Below are 12,533 nucleotides of genomic sequence, written 5' to 3'. Positions count from 1 at the left end.
TAGGGCGCTTAATAAAAAATTCAGGAGCCCCGAGGACAGTGGCAGCATTGAAAGATAAAAAAGGGAACTTAATTACGGACCGTCGAAAGATTGGGCAAGCATTCACAGATTATTTCTCAGCCCTATATAAATTAAGACAAGCTCCCTCGGAACGAGAGATACAACAATATGTAGCACAGGCAAAGCTCCCAAAAATAACAGGGGAACAGCTGGGGAACTTGAATAAACCTTTGACATTGATAGAAGTACAAGCTGTGATTAAAACATTGAAGCTCTGGTCAGCTCCAGGGCCAGATGGATTTTCAGGAGAGTACTATAAAATACTATCAGGGAAGGCCCTAGCATCTCTACTGGAATACTATCGGGAGGTAATAGAAAAAAGGGAATTTCCACAGTATGCAAATTCAGCGCTCATAACTTTGATACCCAAGCCAGGGAAGCCATTAGACAATGTCGAATCCTATCGACCAATTTCGCTGTTAAACGTTGATACAAAAATTTTGGCAAAACTGATGGCTGTGAGGTTGGCGGAATATCTACCATCATTGATAGGCCCCGAGCAGGTGGGGTTTGTGAAAGGCCGTCAGTCCGTACATAATATTAGGAAAACTTTGATGGCCATGGCGATCAGTCAACAACAGGGGGCGCCCACCCTGGTATTAAGTTTAGACGCTGAAAAGGCGTTTGACCAGGTGGGGTGGACGTTCATGTTCCAGACACTGGCGGCCATGGGTATAGAAGGCTGGTTCATGTACGCAGTCCAAACGCTCTATTGTCAACCCAAAGCGGGAGTGTTCATCAATGGTGTCCGGGAACCAGAGTTTACAATACAGCGTGGTACTAGACAAGGTTGTCCCCTATCCCCTTTGTTGTTTATCATGACCCTGGAACCCTTACTGCGTATGGTCTCTTTGGCTCCAGATCTTCAAGGGGTTAAGTTAGCAGGGCAGGATATCAGAATATTAGCTTATGCAGATGATTTGTTAGTAATTCTACGAGAGCCCCCACGGACTTTACCAAGATTGTTGCAGCAAATTGAACAGTATGGGAATTACTCAGGTTTTTGTCTAAATCTACATAAATCTATGGCCTTGCCGGTGTTGCCAGAAGAGCAGATAAATTGGCTAGGGACTTTCCCATTACAGTGGACACAGAACTCTTTGAAATATTTGGGAGTCACAATTACCAGGGATCTAACAAAACTTTATGGACAGAATGTGCAGAGATTGTTGCAGGACACTACCAAACAGTTGGAGGTCTGGGGGAACCTACCACTCTCACTCATGGGAAGAATTGCACTATTTAACATGGTGATAGTCCCCAGGTGGTTATACACATTCCAATCACTCCCACTATTCCTAAAAAAGGTGGATGAACAGAAGTTGATAAAACTGGTGCAAACTTTCCTTTGGAGAAAGAAAAAGCCACGACTGTCTTACACAACATTAACTGTCCCGGTGGAGTATGGAGGCCTGGGCTTGCTGAACATTAAGTATATGACGGTGGCAAGTGGAATGCGTCATGTAAATGACTGGTTTCGTGGAACCCAGGATTACTCGGATACTCATATAGAGTTACAACTATATCCAGAGACGCACTTCAGTGCCTTCTTACATACGGCAGGGCCTTCCCTGCCGTATATACTACAGCGGACAGGAATAGTGAGGTCGGCGAAAGCGGTGTGGCACTGGGTTTGTAAATTGCACAAATTTTCATCAAAAACTACCCCATTTCTGCCGATTTGCGGGAATCCCGCCTTTCCACCTGGAACTTTATACCCAGCTTTTCACAGATGGAAGCGTAAAGGGATGGTATACCTATTACATGCAGTTACCCTTGAAGGAAGGATAAAGCCGTTCCAAGAGCTCCGGGAAGAATTTGATCTGCTCCCCTCAGATGAGTTTCATTATGGACAGCTAAAACACTACATACAGTCTTTGCCCTGGGAGGATTTAGCTGAAGATGTTCAAGAAGAGCTGGCTTCGGCATTTTCTCTAGCAGCGCAGCAACGGGTTCCACTAAAATTTCATCATAGACATATCAGAGATACTGTTCCGGAACCTGACTTTGTAAAGCTGTTAACTCAGTGGAAAGAGGATATTCAGTTGGACCTTACAGTAGCGCAATTTAAAGCTTATATTTTGACTATGAAGAGACGTACCATCATGATGTCGCATTGGGAGACTCAATATAAAGTGGCACTCAGACTTTATATCCCCCCCAGGAGGGCTTTCCATATGGGGGTCTCCCCGTGGGGGGAGTGTCCTAAATGCAAGGAGGCTGGAGCTACCTTGGGGCATATGCTTTGGACATGCAGAGGCATAGCTAAATTTTGGAAACAGCTTACACAATATGTTTCTACTATCTGGCGAACCAGATGGACATGCAATTCGGGATTGTTGCTGGGACACCCAGTGTTTATTCACCCAATACCAAAAGGATTCACAGCCTTTGTATATAGGGCTACTGTGACTGCCATGCAGGTGATTTTGTCTGAATGGGTGACCAGTCAATACCCGTCATACTCTCAGTGGCGGACACGAATGATTTTGATGATGCGGATGGAGAGGACGGGAGTGGTTGACTTTAGCTCCAGGACAGGGTTGCGGTTCCAGAATATATGGAGCCCGCTATTAAATACAATGACCCCGGTTGCGAGAAGTAGACTGTTGAACTTCTAGTATTAAGTTTTGTTCACATAGGAGAGAGGGAAGGGAGGGAGAGGGAGGGGATTATTGGGGGGAAGGTTGGGGGGGGGTTGTTGGGAAGGGAGGGATTATAATAAAAAAACGAAAACAATTTGTTTCTGTAAATTTCAGCAAACTCACATTACCTGTAATAATGAAGAATTGTTATTGTGAATGCAAGTGATAAAGTTGTATAGTGATATATGTACAGGATACTGGTTTTGAATAAAAATGATAAATCATAAATTATAACTTAAGATGAAGGATTCTGTGTGCCTGCTGAACAAATACAGCTGACCGGGAAGCACATACAAGATCTGAATGAAGCAAAGTCATCAACATAGCCTGGTGGACTTTAAGAACAAATTCCCAACACTAGTATTGCAAGTGAACCCTGTAATCGTGCCCAGAGGAGCTTGTTTGCAGATGACAGTGGTATCAAAAAAGATTAAACTGAGCTGTTAATATCACTACAGGATAATAGCTCCATATATAAAACAGCAGTAGTAAATGCAATAAACTTAAAACACACTGTTCTACAAAAGGATACAAAAATAGAAAGACAATGTTAAAACCAGTGGTTTCCAAAAATCCAACCTACTATTCATTTACATTATTAAAAAAAAAAAAAAAATACACGGCAGTCCTTTCTTAGTGTGTACTTTGTGGTTGGCCATTTTGGTTGGCCAAAAGTACAACTTGGCCAACCACAATGCAGGATCACACTCATGCAGAACACAAATTTTCAGAAATTACTTTCAATCGTATCAAAAATGTGAACACTATAAAACCACAATGTGAAAAATTACCATATTAACTTTGGAGGGGGGAGGGGGTGAGGAACAGGTCTGGGAAATTATAAAAATGAAAAAGAAAGCAGCTGCTGCAATGTCAGTTGGGGTTTATATTTTGGTACTTTTGGAGCTTTATTTCTAAATATTATACTGTGGCCAATACGTTGTGGTCTTATTGCTACACAGAAAACCCCCCAGAAAAAAAGTACTTCACAAATAAATCCAATCCAAGCGAAGAGACCAACGAGAGGCAGATTTGTTACTTCAAAATTTTTAACATGGGCCGTGTTTTGACTCTAAGGCCTGCATCAGGAGTCAGAAAGGAGTATGCCAGGTTCTTCACATGCCAGCACATGGGCAGGATCCAATCCTGATAACACACTCGAGGAAACTCGGCGAGATTTCCTCTTCTCAAGAGAACCCTCTTCTCAAGAGAACCCTCTGTAAAGCTTCTCACAAATCCACTGCAGCCATGGCTCAAGGAGTACCCAAAGGAGGACATGTGAGAAGCTTTTCAAAGGAAGCCTCACTGGGTTTCCCTTTGTTGTGTTAACAGATCTGTTTCTACTGATGTGCTGGCATGTGAAGAACCTGGCATACTCTTTTCTGACTCCTGATGCAGGCCTTAGAGCCGAAACACAGCCTGTGTCAAGTCTTTTGAAGCGGAGTCTTACTGCTGGCAGGCAAATACCAAAAGGAGTGCTCATTATCTACAGTAAAAGTATCAATCTGCTTTAATAAGGACCCTTTTACTAAAGCTTAGCCTGCACTAACGGAATACACTGGGCTTCTTAGCATTTAGCATGTGCTAATTCTGTTAGTACACACTAAGCTGTAGTAAAAGGACCCTGTGTGATTTATACACACAAGCTCATAATAGACTGAAAAACTGACGGGTTGATCTTGTCTGCCCACAAACACTTGGGGGCCATAAATGAATCTACTGTAGTGCAATCATAGTTGATTGAAGAAAAGCACTCAGATTTTAACACACACGCTGATCCTTTAATCAAGCATTATACAATAAATGAGCATCTAGGTTCCTAACAAAAAGCAGGATCTCTCTCTAAAAACATTTCTAACCATAATGGAATGTTTCTGGTTAAAGCTCCCAAAATTGAGATAGAGGCTATCTAAGCTTATGTGTCTGCTTGTGGGTAAGGTTACCATATGTCCGGATTTACCCGGACATGTCCTCTTTTTGAGGACATGTCTGGGCAACCAGGCGGGTTTTGCCAATCTGCCCATTTGTCCGGATTTCTGGACAAACGGGCAGGCTGGTAGGCAGGCCGCCCTATCGCCCACCAGCCTGCCCGTTTGTCCAGAAATCCGGACAAAAGGGGCAGATTGCTAACCTCCCCTTACTTACTACTGCCCTGGTGGTCTAGTGACCTCTTCCGCCTTCGGGGCAGGAAAGAGCCCCCTCTTTCCTGTCCGGAGTGCTGCCCTGCATGCATCCTTCCTGTTGCTGATCTCGGCGCCGATTCAAAATGGCCACCGAGAATTGAAATGACCTCGTGAGACTTCAACTCTCGGCGGCCATTTTGAATCGGCACCAAGATCAGTAACAGGAAGGATGCATGCAGGGCAGCGCTCCGGGCAGGAAAGAGGGGGCTCTTTCCTGCCCCGAAGAGGTCACTAGACCACCAGGGCAGTAGTAAGGGGAGGGAGGTGACGGGGTGGGGTGTGAAAGGGGCGGGGCATGTGTCCTCCTTTTTGGGGAACAAAATATGGCAACCCTACTTGTGGGTGATGCTGCTCTGATAACATTCCCCCTTTGGAGTTATACAGATAAGACACCACAACTTACAGCTGGAGTTTTCATGTTAAAAGTGCAGCAGGATGCTGTTTGGAAGATAGATGTAAGATTCTAATCACTGGGGCATTCTATGGCCTGTCCCTTTGACTTCAGCAAAACCTCGGCCTGTCCATGGAATGGCTGCAGACAGACTACAGTTTAATGCAGGCGCAGGCATCCATGGTCCTCAAGGGCCACAACCCAGTTGGGTTTTTAAGACTTCCACAATGCATATGCACGAGATCTATTTGCATACAACGGAAGCAGAACATGCAAATCAATCTCATGCATATTCATTGTGGAAATCTTGAAATCTCAACTGGATTGAGGCCCTCAAGGAGCGTGGTTTTCCATTGCTGGCTTAATGTAAACTCTTGAAAGTTGAAGCAAAACAAAGTGGACCCTAGAAGTGATTAGGAAACCTTAGCAATTAAAAAAAAAAAAAAGTTATGAGGTTGTAGTACTGAAATTTAATGAGAATCTTGTGCTGACTAGTCAGGCTCTTGGAACTGATGACGCAACAGAGCCATTAGCTGTAGCTCAAATTCTGCAGGGCTGTGAATACAAAATATTAATTTCGCACTGGCATAGCAATGGAAGCACAGTAACAGTGAATGATAGCTGATAAAGACTGACTGGCCTACGCAGTCTATCCAGCTGTCTTCTTCCACAGTTTTCCAGCACGTTGGGTAGATTAGCATATTTATTTTATTTGGATTCAGCTTAAAATGATTTACACGCAGGCATGTTAGATATTTACCTGCTTCCCCCTCCCCCCCCCCCCCCCCCCAACGGGCTTTCAATCTAAGGGCCCTCCTTCACTAAGCAGCACTAAGGGAACATTGGCGTTTTTAGTGTGCACTGATTAGCACGTGGTAAATGCTAAATCACCCATAGGAACATATGGGCGACTCTAGCGTTTAGCGCACGCTAAAAACGCTAGAATGGCTTAGTAAACGGGGTCCAATGTTCAAAAAACAAAAGTGTACATATTCAGCCAGTGACGTTATCCACAGATATTCAATGCTGGGCCATGTCTGGGCACCAACATGGCCAGTTAAAACTTATACAGTTAAATGCAAAATTCAGCACTTAACTGCATAGACACAAGACTGTGTTTTATGCTGTCCTATTTATGTGGTTACGTGCTGAACATTGGCAATTAATTGCATAAGTGCCAATTCCACCCCCAGACTTCACATGAAATAGATAGTATTTCTGCACGTATATTCCAACATATACTATGCATCTATAACTCGGTGCTTCGATATAAGCACCACAATGGGGCACAAGCAGTGCCAATTCTATGAAGGCAATTAGGCGCACCAAAGCCATTATAAAATACTAGTGCAAATCTAATTGGCATACTGAAACTTCAGCACACCCACTTATGGCAGGTCAACGCCTGGTGTAAGTTGGCATGCTTAAGTACACTATGCAGTGCAAGCTGGCATTCTATAAGTTGCTCACATCACCCAGTGAATGTGGCGCATAGCAGGGACGTAGCCAGACTTTGGTGGGAGGGGGCGTCCAGAGCCCGAGGTGAGGGGGCACATTTTAGCCCCCCTCCCCCGCTGATGACCCTGCTGAGAGTCTTGACCCCCCCTCCTGCCGCCAACCCTCCCCCGCCATCACCTACCTTTGCTGGCGGGGGACCCCAACTCCCGCCAGCCGAGGTCCTCTTCTTCCAGCGCAATGCTTCGTTCTGTTTCTGTGAGTCTGACGTACTGCACATACAGACTCGAGAGGGTCATCGGCAGGGGGGTCCAGGGACAAATCTACGGGGGCCCAGGCCCCTGTGGCTCCACGTAGCTATGCCACTGGCGCATAGAATTGTGCCTGGCATTAAGCATATACATGCCAATTATTGGCACCAATGACAAGTGTAAGTGCTGGTATTCTATAAACTATGCATATATTTGGCACCTAACATTATACGCCTACTTATAGAGCTGCCTTTAAAGAGTACAAGAGCAATCTGTATATGCATTATGCAGACTAGCAAGACTTTCAAAGCTAAACACCACAAGGTGTTTCCCTTTGAAAATAAGATCTCACAGCCAGATGAACTAAGTTCCCCGTAAAGAATCGCTCTGTATTTCCACCTCTGTAAAATTTACCGACTTGGAAATACAGAGGGATTCCCAAAGCAAATTGCGTGCAAATGAGCTGGTCGTTGCTTTTGCAATCAGCTTATTTGTATGTGAAGGGGGGGGGGGGGAGCCAGTCGGCCAGCTGAGCATGCGCAGAACAGCCAATCACTAAGCTTGGCTGCTCTGTGTATGCTCAGAGCAGCACTTGTATATGGCTTTCATATATGCAAAGAAGCTGCGTGAATGAAAGCTGGTTTACTTTTTTTTTTTGTTTGTTTTTTTGTGCTCAGGGACAGGGGTGTGCTTCAGCAGCGGCCGACAAGCAGACCAGAGCACTGAGGTAACTGTTGTCGAGATGTTTTCAGTTCTGTGGTTAAATACGCTCCCAGCATATTTAAATGGCAACAAACAACCAAAGGTGGAATATATTTTAGTGATTGCAGCTTTCTTTTCTCCACACTGCTGATTTTGGGGGAGAGAGAAGCAAAGCAGCAGCTTTTTTTCAGAACTACTTCTCTCCTTTCACTTGAGTGTTCTGCGTTTTCCCGAGGGCAGTATGAAGATCGAAAAGTGGCAGCAGCCTTGCTGTATAATGAGGAGCCGCAGGCATGAATAAGGAAGGCTCTTTTCTCCTTTCATCCTCTTCCCAAATGACTTTTCTATTTCTGCCACTATAGAGGACCCTGTGGCTGTGAAGTACTTGCAAGAACTGTCAGGACCGACAGCTGCAGACCTCCCGTTAAATTTTCAACGATAAAGGTAGGGGCTGCTTCTATGCATCGGTCGGAAAACAGCTGTGCATCGCTTTGCATGCACATTTGTAAAGTAATTAGCTCATTATAATAAATTTGCATTCCATTTTCGTTAGCTGCTACTGTAACAGCAAAAGAACTCTCAGAACCCTTTTGTGTGAGCAAGTTACAGCTCAAGCTCCACCTAAGGAATTACTAGGACTAGGATTGTCAATCTGCTGGCTAATCTGGTGTTTCAAAGGGTGAAGCTGCTACTTGGGTGCTCCAGATTCTGTTTCAAGCAGCCTTTCCAAGTACGATACACGGTTTCAAGGTCCATATATGCCACATGTGATACTTCTCATCCAATATTAACCAGTTAAGGAAAAAAAACATTATTCACAATGAGTCAGCTACTTCTAGTCAGATCATTCTTCAATCAAAAAGCCTTCGCACAAAGCCAATCCAAGATGGCATCTGAAACAGACAGGCATTCGGTGAGCTCCTGAACCTCCGCGAGTGGGCTAAACGTTTGGAGCTTTTCCCCGTGCTGGAAATGGGGAAAAGAAAAGGGAAACTAAGGCTCTTTCCTCCTCAAGCCTGGTAGAAAATCCTATCTTACGTCATCATGCCACTCAAGAGTTTTAGCGTCCGAACGCTGAAAGATCCAACACCCGCTTCAATGGGATCCACAGGTAGTGAAGCGGATCGCAGCATCGAGGGAGTTTCACTTAGTCCTCCCTCAGTCGCAGCTCCCCCACGACCCGGAAGCAGTTCCATGCTGACGGAGATGCAGCATGGTGAAACACCCGAAGTGGGACAGGTTTCCCCTGCAAAAGAAGGAACTGTCGCCTCCTGGGATCCGAACACCAGAGGATAGCCAAGTTGTTCGGCCTTCTTCTTTCTTCAACCAGGGACCTGCTCCCAGAGGGAATGGTGGATTAAAGAGACCAGATGTGGTGACAATGAAGTCTCTATGGAACGCAGTCCAAAGTTTGAACTCTTCTCTCCTTGAACTGTCTAACTCCTTTAGGGGAGAGGTTTTGGAGTTAAAACAATCTTATCAGCTTCTGTCGGGTAAATTGGAACTGCAAGAAAATAAGACTGCCTCTATAGAACGTGAAATTAAACAACTACAGAACTTTGCCTTATCAGTTGTCAGGGACAGAGATATTCAAGCTCATAAGCTTGAATATTTAGAAAATCATGGAAGAAGGAACAATTTAAGATTTCTAAATTTTCCTAGGTCACCGCTTATTTCAGCAATGGATATGTTGAAAAAATACTTTTGTGAAATATTGGGTATTCCTGCTGAGGCCTATAGTCAGAGCCCAATATATAACGGGCTTTTCAAAACCTTCTTCTGTGGAACCTTAACCTGATTTAAATCTGACAATTTTTGGAAAGTTCTCTAGAAGTTATAACGGAGCGGACTACCCTTCTGGTGATTTTTGCCTTAGAGCCAGACAGAAATAATATTTTTCACTCTAATTTTCGTCATATAAATGCTGTTTTTCTAGGATCTAAAGTTCAAGTTTTTCCAGACTTGGCTAGGGACACACACAAAAGGAGAGAATTTTTGGCTTTAAAACTGAAAGTTCTACACTTAGATGGATTATTTGTATTAAAATTTCCCTGCAGAAGCTTAGTGTCTCTAAATATGATTAATTATGTTTTCTTTGATCCAAAGAAATTACAGGAATTTATTAATTCTAAAGAAGGTGGAAGAGATGTTTTCTTGGTTGCCCCATTAATTAAAACAATGCTGTATATTGGCTTGCGAGTGTTGGATGTTCTCCACTGCTTCACTGATTAAAGCAGTTTTCCTGTTTTTGGGTTTTTTTTATTCCTTGTATCTTGGATCTAAATATTTGTGGACTAAGTTGAAGGAAAATTTTTAATTGGGTAATCTTATTTTCCTTTCTTTTTGTAATGCTGAAATTGCTGTGCATTTACGTTTATTATGTGAATGTATAATTAAAATCTACAAATAATAAAAAAAAAGCCTTCGCACTACTAGTCCAAATGTTAGCCTACTTCACTTGGATTACTGTAACGGTCTATTTCATGGCATTAAATGTCAATATCAGAAAAAACTGCAAATCATACAGAATATAGCTGCTAGGCTAATATACAGATTAAACAGATATCAGTGTTTCAACTCATCTCAACAAACTACACTGGCTTCCCATGTCAGAAAGACTCCGATTCAAAGCCGCTTGTTTAGTTTTTCAAATCCTACAGGGTTTCACCTCAAAACTGCTAAGACCGCTTCACTACGTCTGGTCCAGTCTAACAGACTGAAAGAACTACCGATGCTAGCATTACCGTTTCAAAAGCCAACTCGATATCAGAAGGTTTACAGCTCTCTATTTCCCGTACTTGGAGTTAAAATATGAAATCTATTACCATCAGAACAGAAAACAGCTACCTTAGTTTCAGGACGAGGCTAAAAACCTCTCTCTTCTCAAAGACTACTTCATAATAATCCATTATGACTTCTATCTCCTAGTACCACCCACTAACATAATACTTTTGATCTCATAGATTACATCAAGGATATCTAATTTTCTCATACCTCACACCAACACTATCTGCTTTTGTCTCACCTAGATTGTAAACCGCACTGAACCCTGGAAAGGGGATATTTAGCAGTATACAAGAATTGATTTGGATTGAATTTATATAGTGCTATGCAACTACAGTGGTTTACCACATTATGAGGCTTTGTCAGTGGAACAAATGTCAAATTATTTTTCATTAGACATAAAAGACTAAATTTATAACTGGACACTTACTGTATGTTAGAAGTCCAAAAAAATGCCTATTTTAAGCCTATATTATAAAGACAATATAGATGCCTGTGACTCTTCATAAAATAGGATCCCCAATCCAGCCCTAATAAGAGCACAAATGCCAATAGGTCAGGGGCGTAGCCAGACTTCGGCAGGGGGGGGGGTCCAGAGCCCGAGGTGACGGGGCACATTTTAGCCCCCTCCCCGGCCGACGACCCTCTCGACCCCCACTCCTGCCACCAACCCTCCTCCGCCGTCACCTACCTTTGCTGGCGGGGGACCCCAACCCCCGCCAGCCGAGGTCCTCTTCTTCCTTCGTTCTGTTTCTGTGCAGGACGTCAGACTCAGAAACAGAACGAAGGAAGGAGAGGACCTCGGCTGGCGGGAGTTGGGGTCCCCCGTCAGCAGAGGTAGCAAACGGCGACGGCAGGTTGACGGCAGGTTGGCAGCGGGGGGGAGGGAGGGGGGTCGGCGGCAGGGGGGTCCAGGGCCAAATCTATGGGGGCCCAGGCCCCACGTAGCTACGCCCCTGCGACAGGCAGATATACACCTGCTCTGAACAGCTGTACATTTGCGTGTGCTCTACACATGCACATCTATTGACTACACTGCAACTCCGCCTGAACTCCATACTCAGGAATGCCTCGGCACAGATCACGTAAAAAGGGGCATGTGTGTCACGCATTTTTATAACAGCCTTTTCTGCATGTAAAACAGGATTAAACATTGTAAATGCTTTATAAAACTACCCCCAAATTTGGGGGTAGTTTTATAAAGCATTTACAATGTTTAATCTAACAATGTTTAATCTAACCACTAGGCCACTATTTTGTATTCTCCTTGCATCAGCACAGTTTATCCTCAACCCTCTATCCCGAAGGCAGTAAGCCAAAGCCATGAGTTTGGTACCAATGTTGTATTTTTTAGAGGGCCACAGAGGCCTGTAAAATTGGCCTTTAACACACTCCCAATACACTACAATACACATTCTGTTTAAACAGCTCCAACAACAGGGCTTGTAATGAAGTTTAAAGCAACAATGGATAACTTTAGCTCTCAAAAACCACAAAACAGGTCTATCCACAACAAAGAAACTATTGGCACATAAAACAGCCTATCCAGTCTGCCCATCCATACCATCTACTATCCCTTCCTCTCCCTTAGAGATCCTATAGGCTTGTCCCATGCTTTCTTGAATTCAGATACAGTGTCTCTTCCACCTCCAACGAGAGGCTGTTTCATACATCCACCACCCTTTCCGTAAAGAAATAGCCCTCAATTGCATGTGCATCCCATTGGTCTAAAAGCTTGGATATCCTTACATATATCCTGAAAACTAGATCAGCTGACTGCCTCAAGGATCACATGACTATCCCTGGCCCAGTGATCAGGGCTCAAAACCAGAAATCCCACTCCATCATTAATTTATTACCAAATAAGTCAACTAATTTCCTTTTAGCGTGTATATAAATTGTAAGCTCATTGATGCATGAACCTATGAGTATGTTATTTGTATTGCAAAACCGTGTTTGCTGTTTCCCTCATAATGTGCAATTATTAGACCACCGCCTTAAATCTGGCATCAGTAAGAAGTTATCAATCTAACACAAAATGCAAAGCAGGTAGGGAAACCAC

General features: G+C 43.7%; 1 protein-coding gene across 3 annotated transcripts in view; it reads right to left on the bottom strand.

Moving 5' to 3' along the window:
* LRIG1 (leucine rich repeats and immunoglobulin like domains 1) overlaps nucleotides 1-12,533 on the bottom strand; it is a 216,347-nt gene that overhangs the window by 34,498 nt on the left and 169,316 nt on the right. The gene's annotated exons all lie outside the window — the stretch shown is intronic.

The sequence above is a fragment of the Microcaecilia unicolor genome, chromosome 6, assembly GCF_901765095.1.
Source record: "Microcaecilia unicolor chromosome 6, aMicUni1.1, whole genome shotgun sequence".
Lineage (NCBI taxonomy): Eukaryota > Metazoa > Chordata > Amphibia > Gymnophiona > Siphonopidae > Microcaecilia > Microcaecilia unicolor.
This window is presented reverse-complemented; position numbering and strand designations above follow the sequence as displayed.